A 21,848-nucleotide genomic window follows, 5' to 3' on the forward strand; every position below is an offset into this window, starting at 1 on the left:
TGGTGTATCTGTTTATCTAGGGGAGGGGTTGCACAATTATGTTTTCCACTGTGGATTCGGATGACTCCTCAGTCTAATTTTCCCAAGTCTAAACACAAGCCGTTGGTGTTTTCCACAAGCCTATCGAGTTGCTGAGTTCTATATCCGTGTGGTGTTGGTCTTTAAAAGCTCCTACCGGAAAGCTACATGCCCTACACGTTTCTCTATTGAAATTTACAGCTTATTCACACAGAGGTTGTTCTGATTGTGTGACAAGTTTGTTCGACCATTGTTTTCAGTTGTAAGATCTCATGTGAGTGGTCTTTTTCATGTTATCTTTCCTTGTATCTTAAATGTACCCATGCGCAGGCCAGATGACCCGAGTGTCAAAATTCGAAAACAGTCGAGAAACCATCTGGTGTCGTTATACCACGAATTAAGATGAAACTTGGTTGTTTTGTAATATTAGCGTAGTGTGTAATATTACGATAATTTTGTGAATGTTCGGTTCAACTTTTTCATTGTTTTGTTGATAATCATTACTCGTGTTTTATTAATGTACGACAGCGGACAAACTGTGTAGGGAAGTTTAGAAATAACATTTTTGTGGTCCTCGCTTGTCAGTTTTACGATCAGATAAAGCAAAGGATTGCAAAATAGTGGTTAGACTCATACATAAACGGTTTAGACTTTTATAGACATTGAAATCGACATTTAAAATCACAGATATTATCTCCTCCGTGGTAAATGCGTCGTGTACATGTGGACGTAAAAAATTACTCCTTCTGCATGGAGAGAAATTCAATAAGAAACTGAACGTAAAATGTGTTGTAAATTGTTGTTATCAAGCAATAAAATAAAGAGAAAATACCATTATTTGTAGACATTTATTAATCGATTGGCTCTTTTAACGATAAAACTGTGGGTTTTCAACGGTAAAATAGCAAAGAAAGTAAGTTTGTAACAACGGTTTGTATTGCTTTTACAAGCAAATTTTATCAGTTGCAAACAATTCTGTGCATCTTTAAATATTGAGTTATACAAATATATCTTATGAAAAAGTATTTATATAATTTTAATTTAGTGTAAACAACAGAAAATAAATTGCGATTCCAATAAACATCACATTGTAAAATAAAATAATCGAGTTGACTCTTGAATGATAGTAGGCAATTTACTTCTTGACTCGAATGTACAAGCAGTTGAGTGTAAAATTCAGAATTTTGCGTGTGGATTATATTTAAGTGGTATCTTATTTTGATACCTGGATGGTAATTAAAAGGTTTGGTGAGAAGCTCTATACGTCTGACTGTGAGAAATAGTTCTGTCAAGTTCATGGCGGACATTTTTCGTGTGACACTTGCCTAAATAACATCCAGATTGCAGTAACTAATTTATTTCATATCGACGCTGTCCTGCTGCTGTTTATTTGCGATGAAATTGAAAACTCAAACTTGAACGTTCTTCTCTACAGTGAATAAATAAATACATACAAATAGGCCGACGGGATACTTTTAACAATAGCTACCTAACACGGCAATTTTACCGTGGCTATACGCTTGTGTGACAACGAAAGAGCGTTCTTCGTCACACCTCTCCAGAACAGCAAAGTAATCGGGGTCGAAATTTCTGGCTTTCAAATTAAATTACTGGAATGAAATAAAACTCAAACTAAATCTCTGACTTGAGGGATTTTATATGCTAACATTTATGAACGTTTATTACCGAGGAATGACGCCTGTAGTTGTTACTAGGTAAATCTGCGCCGGTCACGGCCGGCATGGTCTACACTCATTGTTAGTATATAACGATATCGGGCACCTTCATGTTCCAGTCTTACGTCCGTCAGCATCGTATTTCGGATCAATGTTACAGCATCATGGATTTCACATTCTCAGGGAATATTACTTTTTTAGGAAATGTAGTTGTTGTGATTGTTTTATTAAAGAAGGGCGGAAACTATTTAAGAATCAGTTCTGCAAATTAAGTTGGTAAAAGAGATAACTTTTTATATCATGAAAATAATATAAATAAACAGGAAAGACATTCACAAATACATATCAAATTATGCAAACTCGCTGTGAAACATGTCGCTAAATAGATACAACATGAAAAATTAATGCAAATTTACGAATCTCTTGTTCTATTTTGACGTTTGACTTTAAAGACATGGCATGAAATCATTCAGTAATATAACGTAACTTTTCTTTATGAGTTATGTTCATTTTTAAATATAGAAATTAAAAACATGTAATTTTCTTTTCGTGATGTAACATACGCTGTAATCAACATCTATGACTTTATGTAACATATAAAGTAGTCTGTGCCAAAATTGAAACTGAAGTCAACTCTCTTTCACAAGTGCCGTATCACTTAATGTTAGGTGGATAAGCAAACAAATTGCATATCATTATTATACCTTTATTGTCCATTTCTGGATGTGATGAAACAAACAAAAGTTATATTGAATCCTAGTACATCTAAAGCTCACTGGCCAACTGCTTTCAGATGACAAGGGTATATAAAAGAAAATCGTGCAGAAAAGAGTATTCTAATTGTATCAAGAAGTTACTCTACACATGCTGCTTTCATTTCACGCATTCTTTTAAGTTTTACTTTTTCGAAGGTCGAGTAAAATGCTATAAATAGTTTGATAACTCTACGATGTTACCTTTGATAATCGTTATAACCTTGATTTATGTATTTAGTAATGATGTATCATAAACAAATTTATTTATATTCAAAATAAAAATATGAAAAAACAGCACTTATATTATAGTTAGAAAAGGTAGAAAACTGTATATGATTAAAAAAGTCACAGTGATGAGGTCCATATAGATACAGCGTATGAGCGCCGGTACGTTCGTTTTAAATTCATTGACTAGCTGTCTAAATATGCGAGTATGTCGTGGTATACTGTGTTAACGAACAATGGTCGCATGGATCATAAATGTCTGTAAAATGATGATAAGCGATATGTAAAGTAAGGCAACGTTATCTGCCGAAGACGATGATCTGACCGAATTGACATTGAATATGTACAAACATGACAAATACCCTTGATACTCTACCGAGGGACTAACAATTATATAAAACATTCAAATACCCGTCCAATCTTATTAAACTTAGACTTGTAATTACGCTCCACTACAATACTCTACGTTACGCTTCACTACTTGAGATTGATACCTGTCCAACATCATGCTGATCGTGGCCAAGGTAGATTTGGTAATTATTAAAACGAAAATACTCCTAACAGGGGGTAAAATATAGATAAAATCGTTCTACAGATTTCCAATTAATTGAAATATGGTATTGAATACAGTTTTATTAACCATTTCAAGTGCACTTTGATTATGATGCATAAATGTGTCAATTCTTCCGGTACAAAAGCTTAAGCATATAGTCATCGCGCAGTAGTTGACTATCATTACGTCATTTCCCGAAACAGAAAAATGAACGCTAATTATTAACATGGATTAACACATAGAATTTGTTTTTATGTTGTAATGGTTTTTTTTTTTGTTTTTTTTTATTTTATTTTATTTCATTTTTGTTTCATGAACGTTGTGCGATTTAAAAAAATGAAATTATATACATTCAACATGTATACAAATTGACGGCATATTCTCGTCGCTAAAATTCGCGAAATTATTCATATATTACCCTTTTATATTCGTATCGGCTGTATTGTACTGCCACATGATAGCAGATCAGTGTATGAAGAAAATGGTTACTACATAACATTGAAATGTATTTTAATGAAGTAATTCCCAGTAGTCACTTTCTTGTCGTACTCTTACATAATGTTACATTCTGGCTGCGTGCTCTCGATAGATCATTCTGTTTCTTCACTTTCATCCTATCAGCTATTGTCATCGTTTATCTTTTCTGGCCTAGATTTTTTAACCACTAACGATTCGAACTGATCTCTATATTGATTTACGAAAAAGATTTCCCCCTTACCTATTTGAACAAATCAAATACTCCCCTCGTTCGTGCTCACCACAAAAGTTTGAGAACGCACCTCAAATACCCGCTCGTCAAATTGTCATATTATACGCTATGCGATTTCACTTACTATTGACAATAATGTTATCTTCTGATTTACTGATCCCCTGCAAAAGCAGTGGAGTTAAATGATAATTAGGCTAACTTATTTTGTCCTGTGTAGCTATAAGCAAGATAATTGATTTTTCTGGAAGGCATGGCCTTTGTTGGGCAGATGTGTATGGACAGGTACTTTGTGAAAGGTGCCCAAAACTTTGTGGACTGACGTACGAACTGACACTACCGATTTCTTTGTAACCGCCACAGGTGTGTGGGTCTTAGTCCCATTTTTCTGTGTTGACCATATGGACATCGCTAGAACTGTTTAACTTGTCTAATGCCTTATAGACATACGTACCATGGAAATACTCTAGTATAATTCATGTTTAATCATATATTAATTAATCATTTGTTAATTATTTATTAACAAAATGTTAAAAAAATCGAGTATTCGGGAAGTATTGACAACGATATATTACACGTTTCTTTATAAAACATATTTTTAACATCAATTTCATGTTTAGAATCAATGTGCCCCTGTCATTGACAGTTTAATTCAATTTCATAAAAAGTCACTGTAAAATGATGAGACTCTGGTTTTTAAAAATTATTAACTTAACATTACTTTTGTTCAATTAATACATCAATTATATCATCATAATTAAGTTGGCATATATAGCTACAACATTTTTGATAATTTAATTGACAAAATCTTACGAAGGCCTATAACATCTTCCAATATTTATTCTAGTTATTCCGTATCCCGTATTCACCAAACTGATAGTAATCATCAATATGGTCTGGTATATGATGAAAGTTAGTATGGATCAGACATCATACTGGTTCTTTTGGCCTATCACATTTCATTTGTCAAACAACAGTTATCTGTAGATGATGTAAGAATAGAAGTGTTATTTGAATACAATGTACAAGTATTAACATAGTTTCTTTTCTCCATATATTGCTTAACAGAACATGTTAAAGTCTTATAATATTGTAATACATATATTGAAATAGTACATTGCGGTTTCAAATAAAGGCTTTTGTAAAACTCTGTATTATTACTAATGATTTGCATGGTAATATTACATTAATATTTGATTTTATATATGATGTTGCGGAGTAAAAGTGCAATTTTTCACTACAATAGTACATATTTGCAATGTTAATGTTTCTAAAAGATATTGAAAACTTCTACATTCAAATACAATGTACAACTGTATACAACATCCTAAGTTGTCTAATTAACAATGCGATATCATGTCAATTACATATATTTGTTTCTACAAAGAGAAGTATCTAACGACAAAGTTTACAAATTGATTGTAATGGTATAACAATTGATGTTATGTATGAACTGTTCAGGGCCTTATTTCTTCTACACTAGTATTTAAACTCGTGTTTTCGAGGGTTAAGCACTATTAAGAATTTCCACTGCTTTTGTCGAAATTGACTGATGTGATGACAAAGTCCGTCAGAGTTATCCTTCTTTGTAGCATCTCCGCATCTGCTGGACCAATCACAACTAGTAATAGTTTATCACGTCGGTCGTCTCGTCGCTATATCATGGTGACTGGAAAACATTTTCATTTCAACATATCATTCCATTTTTTGATTCTTCATATAAACAATGAAATAAAAAAAGACTTCAATTAATGATATTTTGAAAACAAAATCCAGGTAGTGAAAACAAAAAACTCTGACATATATAAAATATGTGAATGGTATACGTATTGCTTACGATATGTACATGTACTAGTAATTAAACGTCTAATCCTCATGAGAAAACATCATGGTAGGCTATTCATTGTATACCTGTATCACATTAACATTAGCAAATCCAATGCAGGTACAATGAAAGAATTTGTTTGATTTCCCTATGGGTTTTGATAATACACATTATCCTTGCAGCAAATGTACAATAAATATATTATATTTAGAGGCAGAAAATAGATTATTAAACACGTGTATAAAAACAAAGCAAATGTTTTGGCTTGATTTTCACAGTTATACTATTATGGCATAATATAAAGATATGTTTCATCATGTACCGGTGTGTTGCACTGCAAACCATATACATTTTATTACCTGTTTTACAATTAATATTTTATATAAAAACTAGATACACAGAACCTTTATCCTGTTGCCTTTATAATCACCGATTGTAAGTTAATGTTTATATCGAGTGACGGATGGTAAAGTTGTGACGTAGAAGACTTAGGTTTTTATCTCGCGGGGAAACTAAAGTAATTAAATGAGGAAATGTCTAATAACATTGAACATGATACACATCTAAAAGGTATGTAATAAAAGCTGGTGGGGAGACCAGTAATCACAGCGATACATTGTTAGCGTAAAAATCAGAAATGTTAAAGAACCTTAAATGTCAGTGGAGGGAATGTTAGCCTACACACAAGGTACCGATACAATCTCATAGAAAATGTGGAGACAGTTTACGATCAATTGTCACATAAAAGTTTCTAATGAAGGCAATTAACACGTGTTTACTTACCCAGATATCACATACATGTACAGACTGAGGGGTACCGAAAGCCGCGCCAGGTGTGCTCAGCTTCACAAACGGACAATCAGACAGAATTGTACATCACTGTTGTTTGTGTAAACAAAAACATATTCAAAAGAGTTTAATTTATAAAAAATGAATCATGCATACAAATGCTTATTTCAGTATTTGTCATAGCTATTGGGGTATTACATGCTATTATAGTTTGGAGTTAAGCCTGCCGAGTTTGGTGTCTATGTAGGTATAGGTATGTAGTCATTAAGGTCTACAGACCGTATCTACGAGGTCACGGGGCCCTAAGTCTGTCATCGCTTATTGGGGTGAAACACTAACTAGATATGAACATCGACTATTTCGCTTACAAGCTAACTAGATATAAACATCGACTATTTGTCTGACATACTAACTAGATATAAACATCGACTATTTGTCTGACATACTAACTAGATATAAAAATCGACTATTTGTCTGACATACTAACTAGATATAAACATCGACTATTTGTCTGACACACTAACTAGATATAAACATCGATTATTTGTCTGACATACTAATTAGATATAAACATCGACTATTTGTCTGAAAAACTAACTAGATATAAACATCAACTATTTGTCTGACATACTAACTAAATATAAACATCGACTATTTCGCTCATAAACTAACTAAATATAAACATCGACTATTTCGCTCACAAACTAACTAGATATAAAACATCGACTATTTCGCTTACAAAGTAACTAGGTATAAACGATATGAACATGGACTATTTGCCTGACATACTATCTAGATATAAACATCGACCATTTCGCTCAGTTACTAGCTAGACAAAAACCTAGATATCAAAATCGACTCATTGTCTAACAAAATTAACTGAATATAAACATCGATTCATAGGGCACTCTTACCCTATTCACATCGACTTTTATGTTGACAAAACTTTCTAGATATTAACGACTGTAATTTTGTTTACACTCTAAATACACCCTAACTGGAAATTAACATTTACTATCTCTCAATAGCAAATTACCTTAAATGGGAAGTGTTTGTAAGACGGCTTTTTTTGTAGAAGAAAAATAATTTTAGATGTTTTGATAAACACTTTTAATACAATGGTATTGTGATCCAATTGATATGACGTTTTGGCCGCACGAACAAAAATGAATTATCCCAATTAAGATACTTCATTAGCTATTTAAGGACCAATACGAAAAAAAAATTTATTTCATGATTTTAAAGTGTGGTTATATCAAAATATTGTACTATTTAACTGTTCTTGATCTTTCTTACTTTAGTTTTCTAGTATAGAATTCACTACTGCTTTACTATATTATACCCATACTTTTCTAGTATAGAATTCACTACTGCTTTACTATATTATACCCATACTTTTCTAGTATAGAATTCACTACTGCTTTACTATATTATACCCATACTTTTCTAGTATAGAATTCACTACTGCTTTACTATATTATACCCATACTTTTCTAGTATAGAATTCACTACTGCTTTACTATATTATACCCATACTTTTCTAGTATAGAATTCACTACTGCTTTACTATATTATACCCATACTTTTCTAGTATAGAATTCACTACTGCTTTACTATATTATACCCATACTTTTCTAGTATAGAATTCACTACTGCTTTACTATATTATACCCATACTTTTCTAGTATAGAATTCACTACTGCTTTACTATATTATACCCATACTTTTCTAGTATAGAATTCACTACTGCTTTACTATATTATACCCATACTTTTCTAGTATAGAATTCACTACTGCTTTACTATATTATACCCATACTTTTCTAGTATAGAATTCACTACTGCTTTACTATATTATACCCATACTTTTCTAGTATAGAATTCACTACTGCTTTACTATATTATACCCATACTTTTCTTTAAATCACTATGTTACTTATACCCATACTTTTCTAGTATAGAATTCACTACTGCTTTACTATATTATACCCATACTTTTCTAGTATAGAATTCACTACTGCTTTACTATATTATACCCATACTTTTCTAGTATAGAATTCACTACTGCTTTACTATATTATACCCATACTTTTCTAGTATAGAATTCACTACTGCTTTACTATATTATACCCATACTTTTCTAGTATAGAATTCACTACTGCTTTACTATATTATACCCATACTTTTCTAGTATAGAATTCACTACTGCTTTACTATATTATACCCATACTTTTCTAGTATAGAATTCACTACTGCTTTACTATATTATACCCATACTTTTCTAGTATAGAATTCACTACTGCTTTACTATATTATACCCATACTTTTCTAGTATAGAATTCACTACTGCTTTACTATATTATACCCATACTTTTCTAGTATAGAATTCACTACTGCTTTACTATATTATACCCATACTTTTCTAGTATAGAATTCACTACTGCTTTACTATATTATACCCATACTTTTCTGATTATTTCTATGTTTCTATCTCATTGTTATCAATTTCAATAACATCTCTGAACGTGCGTGGTTTGGCATGAGTTGTGCAGATTGATAAGACATCAAACAGGTGATATTTTACTGTTTTCTATGGCCGTTATTCCCTTCCAATTACCATCATTCATACAAACTACACCCCAGGCAATTTGATTATATCTTATATGGAATATTTCATATTTAATCATTACGGCAAGTTAAAGGAATAAGTGCAACATTAATCCTCTTTTCTCCGTATCTGCTATCAAAAAAAACAGCTTTATCCATTTCAAAGCGATCTTGCCTAGAAATTTAAAATTCAATTTCTCATATTTATATAAGATCAGCTATAGTGTAAGAAGTGAGAAGAACAGTTATGCCTCAATTTTTGTTTTCAATAAATTATCATATAGCCCAGATAGAACAGACCTTATCCAGATAATCCTTTAGAAATACCATTGAACCAGAACAAGGTCTTCTTAAAATACTTGGTTCTTTGTGATGTTCAATAATAAACAGATATGTTAACATTATATGTCTCTCTTTCATTCATCTACAACTCCTCTTTTAAGATTTTATAACTTCAATAAGCCGATATCAATGCCTGTAAAATATTGAATAAATTCCATTAAAATATATAATATTCTATTATATGTGCTTATGTTATCATGAAATCCAATTAAAACTGTAGTGAGTTTTTAGAATACGACTAGAGACGAAGTCATGTTCTTGTTCAAGATCATGCTCTTTCATCTAAATATAGTCCATTGGCTATAAAGAAAATCAAAAAGGCATTCCGATGTTTTATTACTAGTTGTATTGAAGACAACGAAACAGTGGCGATGAAATTTGGATTAAGTTAAATCTACAGTCGGTAGTTCATATTGTTGGTGAAATTAATGTAGAATTGTATTGTAAGAAAGAGTATGGCTCACGGTCAATCGGCCTCAGGTGTAGGGATAGCACGCACAGGGTCCGCAAATACTCTGTTCACGACGGAATAACCTATTTAGCTTCAGTGGTGCCCTGCCGACATTTTAAAAGATGGGCGGTTCAAAACTGTCACCGTTGACGGCTCTCTAATACTTGATAGTTTGAATTAGGGAAGAAACATATTTTAACTGCCAGTGCAGGACTCCAAACAATTTTATACGATTTCAATAACACTTGTTCACATAACACCATGAAATATACATTTCAGGATATTTTGAGTGGTATTTGTAAAGATTTATGTTGTCGTAGGTAATTGTACGTCGAGACGATGACTGTCTGAGAGCAGCACTACCGTCAGACGAGGTCGGTTTCATGTTGTAGTGGCTATTACACAACTGTACAAAACAGTTATAAAAACAGCCAGCGCGTTACGCAATAAAATAAAGTCGGCTTGCACGGGAGATGTTAAGTAGGTACCATAATGTTTGATAAATACCCGGCAATAAATGCCTCAATTAAACACTTAATTTACACAGTCACTTATCAGGCAGTATGATCCCAATCTACACCACAATACTCAGATAAATATCAGAGAAAAGAAAACAAATTACGTTTCGTAGATATGGCCCTTTTTGTGTGAAAACTGTAGTACAGGTACTCTGACTTTAGGAATTAGTGACGAGGACATCAGACAGCAGCGACCATAAGGTTGGTTAAGCAATCAGTCTTAGCATTATCAGACTGGTAAACTTGTAGTTTAGCTTGAGTGGGCGAGATGAGTAAGCTATGTTATTGGTAAAGGGATGAATTCTGCTGATATAGAATTAGGTTTAAAACATCAGGGTTGGGCAGTTTAAATTGTAGTTTTATATCCCTCTTCGTTGGAAAAGGAAATAAACTGGTGATACAGATATTTGTGTAAACGGAAGTTAGAAGTGTCGGTCCTACTAATTTGATTTTTATCACTTGTCAATATTGACGAAGGGAATGTTTTATCGTTTGTATAAGACATATAGGATTCTTTACATTGCACTTCATCATTTAGCATGCTAATGAGGTGGTGTGATATTGAATGATTCATGTATATCGATCAGCATTTCCAGCGCCTAATATTACATAATTCAATCTTATGAATTGTTGGGCTATTTCAAAATGATATACAGTTATAAAATATAATTTAACTCTAATTATAACATAACAATCTGCACCTGCTTTTATTAGTATCTGAAAGTTCCGATAATGTCAATAGTAATTAACTATCCTAAATAATAAATAATATTTGTGGTATAAGTATTGATACATAATCGTAGACAATAGATAATGTATTTATTCATAACTTAGGAGGCGATTCTGATTAAATAAATTTGTATGAATTCAATCTGCATTTTCATTATTGCACTTTAATAACAGTTCACTATTACTTATCATTACATTTCTAAAATGATCAATCATAAGGCTAATCCGAACACAAAGATATGAGGAGAGATCATTCTTACACGGATTTCTATACCCCCGATAAAGGTCAGCGCTCGTTTTATCTCCAAAATGCTATTATTTACTGGCCTTTTGACGGCACGTTTATGGTAAATTCCTTTTAATATATCCTTCTCCTTCGTCTGAATGTGGTCGATCGTCGATCGAACAATCAAAGATTGATCAAATAAATAGATGTGAATTCTCCGAGCAAATATATTAGCCGTGGTATTGCTCTTTTTGTTGGCTAGCACACTCTCATCTCTTTAATGTGATCCTCAATGATAGGGTTGTTTGACACCGACCCCTCCCACTCTATGTAAGGTTATTTCACCACCAATAAAGATTCAATTTCTTTTCATCAATATTTGTTAACGCCTACTATAGCAGGATTTGGAGTCTATTAAAACTTTCTTATCCCTTCAAAAAAGGAATAATTCTTTTATCCAAAATGTTAATTCATAATACATCGAGCTGTTCATCACCTTCGCTTTCTAAACCATCAAATAGACGAGAGTAACATTAAAATCAAATAGTCTAGAGTTACACCGGTAGAATAGGTGATCTGATTCTACAATACTACATGACGGATCGCTGCTCTGCCTTTAATTCCTTATTCTTTCCTTAAACATTCCTTTCACTATATCGCTAACGTCTTTATTAGTTAAAATGGTTTCCGTTTTACGTGTGAATTAACCTGTCGACAGTGATTACGCTGGAACGTGTAGTCCCGACCCTCGGGTAGTATCCTGGCGGTGAGAAAGTGCGTTCCTTGCACTCGGCGTCATTAGGTTCATCCTGACATTTTCTTACACGATGACATTGATCTAGACCTGGTTTGTTTTATATCGGTTGTAGTTTGTAGGTTGTCGACATTATCTAAATATGTTTAATGGTAACGTATTGTTACAAAGTATAAATTGGAAATAGTTTATATTTTATGTATCATTCATCTGACATATTTACATATAACATCCCGACAAACCTGGTCAAACTATCATAGTTCTCAAACGTATACAGTTGAAAGTCCTGAAGTCGCTATTTTCCATAGCTTAAAGACCCTGATAAATGTGAAGCGTTTTCTTTGTTCCAACTATTAATATAGATGATTTGAAACAAGTGACAAGTCAAATGACTTATCTCGACTACTCCGATAACTCAATACCATCGACTTGACTTAATGAAGCTTAACTGCACATTCACTTGGTTCATCACCTAGTCGATTCTGAGTTATGATATCATAATATTGTTGTTTCTAAATATATCTTTCATCGTTTGGTGTTATGTATGCATATGTTTAGCAGTTCTTGTAAAACATAACCCTCCATCAAACTGTATGATTTTAATTTTTTTTTTCGTCAATATTAAGACCTCTTCATGCATATGTTTGAAACTGGTTTCAAAGGTTGTTACCTATATAATAGCAATGAGGAAAAATATAATTTAAAAAAAAACAAGTTATTACCAACTTATTTAAACTTTAAGCGTGTAAAAACGGCGAACGGATGACGGATGCCAAATTTGACATCAAAATGTAAATGGTTGAAGTTTTAGTTGCTGTTGTGATGTTAATACGATGCTGCCTTGTCCTCTATGTAAAGAACAGTACAGGCCGTCTGGGACAGACTTACACAGGTCGGATGAGGTGATCGGCTTCAATTAGAACGTCGATCGGACATCAGCTGTGCGTTTTAACACCTGATCGTTTAGCTAGTACGTCTGTGACAGAGATTAGTATGATAGTTGGGGAGAGCCTTGGGTCTGGGTTTTGGGACTAACACAGATCTGTGAAGGCCTGCTCCAGAGGCCAGGTGACGCCTAACTCCGGTCACACACAATGCGTGGAGTGGACGATGTCTCCCGACTGTCTAGTCCCATCACCACCTAGATAACATAAAATCTTACATCAGGGTAGCACAAAGTACACGACCTACTTCCATCCAGGTAGACTGTTGGTGCATGAGACTGCTCCTTCCATCCTATCCGGCCCTACATACAGTTAATTATCTAAATTGGTTAATGGTATAAAAGTATGATACGTCTTCTGTCTTATCCGGGATTGTAAGATGCAGTTAATATATTATTAGACTCTAATTGTTCCATTAAAACGTTTTGTTTAATCGAACAACTTGCGCAGTTCTAATTTGCATTCTTGTCACACATATACATAAGTTTTTAAAATGTTAGAGTACATTAATTTTCCAATATATTTCCTTTCAATTTCTTTTGAAATGTTGCACTGGTTATGTTACACTTTGTTCTTTTGATTACGAAACAAAACTCTTATCAAATGATTTAAAAAAAAAAAAAAAAAAACAGAACAGAAGACACTTTCCTCCGGCATCATGGGACGATGTTATCGGGATCTGTAGAATGATGTCATAAATGATTTCGTACTTTAAAAAAAATGAAAAATAAATGATACAAAACAAATTTTATTGTTTACAAACTTGATACAAAATTAATGAAAAAAATGTTTTTAGATTTAGCGTTTTTGTCACAAGAGCGAACTATGCGGTATTACATGTAACTATCATAATTTGATGACCGCTGTCGATTTGATCATAATCATATAGCTCTCGTCCGTGTGGTAGATTTCAAGTGATCAAACGATTGTTTGCAGAGCTGATATTATATATTTATACACAAATCTCTACATGACGGAATCGAATTACAAAGCATTTTAGTGGATGTTTAGAAATAAATTTACACCCTGGTGATATTTACTTACCAAGGTGCGATGTTTCAACAGTTGTAATACCCATGTTGGTATTTCATTAACTGAACATTAAACTGATTGGTGGTGGGCAGTTAGCTGTCCGGAATATTTCGGTCCTATTTGATGTCTGTGTTAAGATTGGTTTAGTCACATCGTCAGATTATGGTCAAATACACAGTTTATAGCGGCTGTTGTTTGAATAGTAACTTTCCCCTACGTTTGGCAGAGCGTTATGGTACCAGCCAACCGCACGCCTCAAACTTAAGGCAAAGTACTGCAATTTTAATATAATAAAATAGTGTTAGCTTTATAGTCGTTAATGGCCACCTTCCTGTTTAAAAGTTTGTTTTGCCTATTCCACTTCTCATCCAGAGTTAATCTTTATTTACAATAAACAAACTATACAAATATACCAACAAGTTTTGTGAACACATTCTGAAAGTTTACTTGTCGCCCCCTTATTCTTCTACAAGAAAAGTTCGAAGCCGTGAGTGTTGTCAAAACGAACTAATAAGGGGTTGGAAGCCTCTCGCATGTACGTGAACGTGTCGTTAACATTCGACGTGAAACTCACTTGATTGCTTCGTCAATAACACATCTCATGAAGCTCTGTTGAATGTCAAATGTAAACCACCAATTAGCATCAATACTATTATTTTACTAAATACAAAAGATCAACATATAGGAAAGAACATTTATTCATATCTTTCGATACCCTTCCATCTTTATCATTTAAAATGTAAGATGAAGTAAAGGAAATCAAGAAGGCCGAAATATTGTTGAATTATTATTATTAACTTTTGTTCTTTTTTTTCATAAAGATTAGCAGTAGAGTTTGGAGGGGATATATTTTGTGTAAAGAAGCTCCCTATATCAATGACTTGAGGCTGATTTAGTACGATCTATAAAGGTTTCTAGTGTAACTGTTATTTCTCTATTGATATTTTTGACGCTGAATTGACAGACGTATATGATGATATTTTTTTTTCTTTTCCTTTCCGAAACAGTTATATTCTATATCTGATTATTAATCATATTCGGTATCTTTCTATTGATATTCATGTATTTTTGACAGTGGTTTGCGGTATTTTAATCTTCTAAAATTGTTAAGTTTCTATCTCCAAATGAGAACATTCCAGCTGCCATTGCAGTTTATATTAGTAAGCCATAGTTATGTTTAAAAGAATTAGTTTTTCGGGTGAATGTGATTGCATCAGTAACGCTAAAGGCGCAGTAATAACGGGACAAATAGCGAAATCGGTTTATTTGATAATCAATATTGATAGGAAAACATGCAATAGCTTTATCTCAAATTATATCAAATGAAGCAAATGCAAAAATTCCTTTTCCATCGTGATTAAGGAAAAATACAATAGGCGAATCATTTGTACACATATTTGATTCGTGTTTGCATTTCTTTGCTGTCACAATTGTTTTTTGTTGGAAGCTGTAAGGTAACAGGGTCTAGGATGAATTAAAGACTTATGTTCGGTGTATATCTGTCTAGATGTAATGGGGGGTGCTAGCTACATACGACTGGCATTACTTCCATTCCGTCTGCACCTACGTGTATTCCCGATACCAATCAGTGCTACTCAGAGATAACATAACACAATATTCTTTGTTTTAACGATAAATTCTCATGATTTTTATATGAATAACTAAACCACTTCAAAAGAAAGCAACAAAAGCCTCGCTTCTTTTATTATTTTCGAGTAACCATGATAAGTTAATTGTAAATGGTTCGCTCGGTCGGCCATATAATTCTTATCACAGTCAAAACAATAAATAACCCATAAAATATTCATATCAAGGCATTATCAGATTTAGACCTGTATTGGCTTTTTATTTCTATATTTTGGTAAATGTTGTATAATTCCATTGGCTGAAGTCAGTTGCTGACTTGGTCCCTGTCTACCATATGTCTGCTAACGGGCTCTTACATCAACTTTGTATTACTTAGATACTCAGTTTTTTTACGATGTACCAAATCAATGAGCCAGTAAATAGTGTTTTACCTATCACACAAATGCGATTTCTGATTATCCTACTTCAGACATGTTTTTGCCATGATAGTTTGAAAAGGTGACTGCAATTTGCCCTGAGTACATTTCCCCTATGGTATCATACTTGCCGATTTCCTCGGCGCATGTCCTTCGTCCTTCATTCACTGGGGCATTACCCTCTAAAGTATTGCCGTTATACTGTAACAATGTATTGCCCCGAGGGTGCACAGCGGCCGTGCTGATTTTTTTTATTGTTATCAGTATATTAAACTCTTTTTTAATTAGTTGATAAGGAATGGGGGCTAGTTTTACACACGATACACAAGGCCTGGGATAGTTCGGGGTATATTCCTGCCCTATTGAACTACGGGCAGTGATATTGACCAGGCATACTGGACTCCCGTCACAACACACTATCACAGTTATCGCCGATCAATTAAAACGCCATGAAAGACCATGCTTATCCTGAAGATGAAAGGTTGGTCATTTGATGGCCCTTCTTTGACGGACATTGAAGGGGTGAAGTACACATCTATAGTCTTCCTAACAACTCTAAGAACTTTGATCGACCCAGGAAATTGTATGGACAGACAAGCGGGTTATAACCTGATGTGACCTGACATTAATAAACAACATCCTTAAAATTCCTTACAGTTTCATCATTAAAATGCACTATTGAATGTGCTTTATTGTATAGTCCAGGTCACAGCTTTTAGTACAAGCCGGGATAGAGCACTATACAGGGACATACCCAGTATCGCACAAGACTTACAAGTACATTCGAATAATACTGATTACATTTAACAACGGAATCTTTTACTCGAATGTCTAATCAAGGCCTCTAGTTCGATAATATTGACAAGATAGTTGGAAAAGAAAATGGAAACCAGAAGAAATCAAAGCTTTATGTCATGGTTGATTTAAATCACAAAGCAAGTGGATTTCATTACACTTATATGAACAATACGTCTGGGCCGGTGTCGATATGTTTTACAGAACCAGTGTCCTGACGATTCTCCGTCTGTATATAGAGCCGAACGTGAGCGATATAAGAGTGACGTCATCCTACACCGACAGCCCGTGACCGCGGGTATCACTTTATCTAAACCCTATTGTACACTTCGTTATCCATACTATACTTTAATATATATCCACTGCTAATTTCCGTTTGTCTGACATATTGTGTTATCGGAACATCTCGGCTTACATCGTTCAATCGTCTGGCCAGTGTAGATGTTTATCAAGTCCAGGCCAATCTCACGGCAGTTAACGTCGTGCGCACCCTTTGAATGGATATGATGATGAAGACATCCATGCTGATGACCTGTGAGACATCCTGATATCCTACAGCGGACTACTCTATCCGACCGTACACATTACTTTCATAATGGAAAGATATACTAAAAACAAATCATAGGTAGAATTGTTACAAATTTAAAAAAAAAAAAAAAAAAGATTTTAAATGTTTTCGACGGTGATGTTTTCGATAATTACGACATTTAACCGCTACAGGAAGGTAACATGTTATCCAGTCTGCCATTTTAAAATAAAATCTGTATACAATGAATATATCTTTAATTTGTATCTTGTCATAGTTGTTTTCGAAATAAACATACATGTATTTCGACTTTTGGTTGTAGTTTTGTTTTAATGTCTTAATTATGCGCGGTTTCATTTAACGTCATCAGATGCTCTATATGCACTTGTAGAATCTTTTTTTTTTTTGTATTTTGCAATGAAGGTATTCTCTCCTAAACAGTAAGTATTACCTCAAAAATGATTGGGTAGAATCTACTTGTCTGACTTCATGAAGAGGTTATCTTTAGTAATATCCTGGTTATCCATTTTGGTGTAGGCTGGTAATTAACGGACGGGCAGGACAGACCAATAAATAGGCAAACATTTCAGATTATAATTCACTCCTCCACGGCAGTCAGACAACACCTTGTAAAATAATCAGCGTTATAGCGAATTTCACTTCCACAATCTATGTTTTTACGAGAGAATTATCAGGATGACAATTACAAACATTACATTTCTAATTGGTGCATGCTCCCATTACAGCGCGAATGGGGACAGCTGGACTGGAAGATGTTATTTCTTCAAGTAATTTCTATGCAAAGAATTACAGGCCAATATAACACTAAACAGTATCATAATTACTACCTTTTAATTGAAAATGCTAGTGAATAAATATTCATAAGATGATTTTGTAAATTTATCCACAGAACAATACAAATATCTATACCGGGCGTTCCAGTGGTAAACGCGTCTTCTATTACGTTTTATAAATATAGACGAATGGCACGGATTTTAATGAATACTTCTTATATTGTTATCACCTTTTTGGATTTGTACTTAGTGATAATTTATAGCAATAAATATAAGTTGTGTTGATATATCAAGATTTTCCCATCATGTTTGTCTCTCCATCGGAAACAAAATAAATAATGGTTTTAAAGTGATTATTGTATAAAGTATATAACAAACACTTTAGAAATTTATCATCTCAAGATGCTTTTTTACCTGATCACACTGAAATTAGGATTTTCGTTGCAGATGTTTTGATTTGTGACATGATTGTGTCAAAAGAGATCATATGTTTATATATCGTCCATCCTACAAACAAATGGAAAAGACAATACCCTTTCACGTACCAACTAAATTGATAACGTTTTAGAAATATCTAAAATATATTTGAAGTCAGACTTTATACACATGGTTGTGCAATAATGCAAACTATATGTATCTGTACTGAAAACAATGCGGTAATACCCTAATAACATAATGCTAAATCACTTTTCTATTTCACACGATAAACGCATCATTGAAACTCCATAGGATGGGATCGTTGTATGGGACTAGCCTGTTTATTCTGTAAGGTGTCTCGTTTCTGCATCGTTAGGTTTGCACTGTTTACTATCAACACTTGTATTGTATGGTTACTTTTGAGATAGGGATTAATACAATGTTATACAATGTTTAATATGTGTCTGTATCCAGTTATCTCGTGGACAATATTGTGACTCAGTTCTCTCCCAAAATCTATTTAAAATCATTAGGGTATGAAACAAGCTGTACCCATATGTAATCGGTAGGAAATTGAACAAGTGCAATTGAGTATTAAATGATGTGATTCGCTCGTTGTCAATTATATTCACTGTTGTGACGTCCTTGCGTTCACGGTTCAGTGACCAGGAAGGGATCCTATACCACGACATAAGGGAAGTGCGAAACTGTTCCCACACTGATTCCATTAATAACAGTCCAATTCAACTTTGTTGACAAAAAATAGGTAATACAAAATAGATAAAAAAGACCGAAAACTTCCGATATAGACATGTAAAATACTTTTTCTGAATTACGTTTTTTGAATTTAAACAGTTTAGCATATGAATTTTACTAATGAAAAGATTCGTTACTTTCTCACATTCATGTAAAGGCAATTGTTAATATTAGTTCCTGTTGGACGTAGCTGTTTTGTTTTCGTTTTCAAAGAAACGCAACATTTCTGCAAATTACGACTAACCTTACCAGTTGGAGTAACATTAAATTCATTTTTATTGATTTATATTTCCATCGATTGTAGCTCATTAACTCAACCAGCTTTTTAGGGTTTTTGTTTTTTGTAATTTTTCCGTTTCGACTTATATTTATACTTAAGTTTCTAAGATAAACTAAGCATATCTTAATGGGGTTTTTTTTGTTCAAAAAGTAAATGTTTGATTTATCTTGCAGTATGAGTCTATTTTGAAAAAAAATGAACAATATTCATAAACTAATCTTAGTACACAACTTTTTATGTTTATACCCTACTTAAATGTAGTTTAAATTATAATCAAATACTTTTATAGAATAATAATAATTTTATCATTCGAATTCTGTTTAAGCTATTACCGTTCTGGTCTATCATTAAAGTGGCTGATACAAACGTGTAACAATCCATATTCGGTAACTAGGTCACAATGCCCTAAAAGTGTTCAACTCCAGTGATTTTTAACGTAAACAAATCCACTGATTAGTAACTATTATATTCAGTTCATGTTATCAAATATCACAAAGATATTCTGAAATCTGGACACATTTTAAATGGTTGTAAATAGCATACATGTATACATTTGCGATTGATAATGGAATGGATTGAGTTAAAGGTTAAAAGATATCTATCTTATTAAGATAGGTTTCTTATGTCTTTAGAATAGCTGAGTACCCTTTTGGCTTAGACAAATTGTTATTTTTCATCATTGTTAGTCTATGATAATTTATCTTAAATACACTATGGCAGTAACGATCAATAACAGTTAGAAAACAAACATTGATAGCAATGCTAAGTACAATTTAAATGTTTGAGTGTTTGTAGAATTAAGGATGTGTACGAAGTAATGTCTAATCTACCAACACGGATAGCTCGGGGCTCCCAGATCCTAGATCTTCACTGTGATAGGCCTGGTTTGTCTCTGCAAATATCAGTTAATATCATCGACTAAATCGACACACATCCACGCACCTGTTGAAGGGAAACCGTCTGTCTGGATCTTAAACAATCACAATAAATTAGGCTAACTGTTCACTGTGTGGATATATGTAATTTAGAATTAGATGAAAAGTAAATCCACGTTATGAGTTATTTTCTTCTGCAAACCATGTTAGTTTTACTGCCTATTATGTATTATATTCATAAAACTTCAAAAACAGAAATCTACCTGACGTCTGCCGTAGGTAGTTTGTTCCCGTACCCCAGGTGGATTGTAGTACTCTTATAGACCCCTGGTGGGGGCGCTCTTAGACAATATGCACCGAGAAGAGCTCCATTCTATCTAATTTCAGTGTATCGCTTTCAGATAAAAATCTTTGTTCTAGATTTAATGTTTAAATCAAACAACGTGTTTTTGTCAATTAAATCGCATTAAAATCTACACTGCACCCCGACGTTATATATACATACAATGTAAACACAGTCGATACTTTGAAACGTGAATGGCTATCTTTAGATTGGAATTGGTCGGATAAACTCCTTGTTGTACAAACGTACGTGCAATTAAGTCATTTTACTGAATCAGTTACGTTTGAAAATAAGATGATTACATAATACTGAAACACTGAGATAGGAAAAAACATTAAAAAGATTACAATCGTGTCATGGCCTTGGCATAATCAAATGTCAGCGAACACTCAATCCTTCTAACGTTGAAATAAAAAAACAATAGTCGGGGCAAACTTAAGGTAGAATAAGAGAGGTTAGGCTTGGAGTAAGGCGGAATATGGTGACATGTTTCGGAGTAAGCAATGGATGTTTAAGATTTAGTTGGCGAAACGATTGGTAATTTGAATGAACCTGGACAGGACTGGTATGTACTAATAGCTAAGATGTATTGAAGCAAGCAAGACAAGAGTTTAATGTATTGAATGACATTTGAATCCTTGATAATTATATCTCTAAACGAAAGTCTAATGTGGGGAGCAGCTGTGATGGTCCTGATAAAATAGAATATCGACTGGACACAAATCAATTGTGTCATCACTATGTAAACAAGGCGTCAATCACACACCATGACGTTATGTAATAGTCTGGTAAAGACATAATCTTTATCATATCAACGTGTTAGAATAGGACACGTGTTCCAGACAATGGTTAGGCTGATATCACGATTTCACTGATATAGCCTTATTTACGGTCTATAGATAGTAAAGTT

At 33.4% G+C, this 21,848-nt stretch overlaps 1 protein-coding gene across 4 annotated transcripts in view; it reads left to right on the forward strand.

Annotated features, from left to right (window-relative positions):
- LOC138320503 (sonic hedgehog protein-like) overlaps positions 1-21,848 on the forward strand; it is a 94,029-nt gene that overhangs the window by 31,018 nt on the left and 41,163 nt on the right. Inside the window, exon 1 of one of the 4 annotated variants that reach the window (XM_069263497.1) lies at positions 21,373-21,503. The exons of the other annotated variants lie outside the window; for them this stretch is intronic. The gene's annotated coding sequence lies outside the window, so the exon portion shown is untranslated. Of the gene's footprint in view, positions 1-21,372; positions 21,504-21,848 lie in introns of those variants that run through there. 4 annotated transcript variants of the gene reach the window in all.

Source organism: Argopecten irradians, chromosome 4 (genome assembly GCF_041381155.1).
Source record: "Argopecten irradians isolate NY chromosome 4, Ai_NY, whole genome shotgun sequence".
Classification (NCBI taxonomy): domain Eukaryota; kingdom Metazoa; phylum Mollusca; class Bivalvia; order Pectinida; family Pectinidae; genus Argopecten; species Argopecten irradians.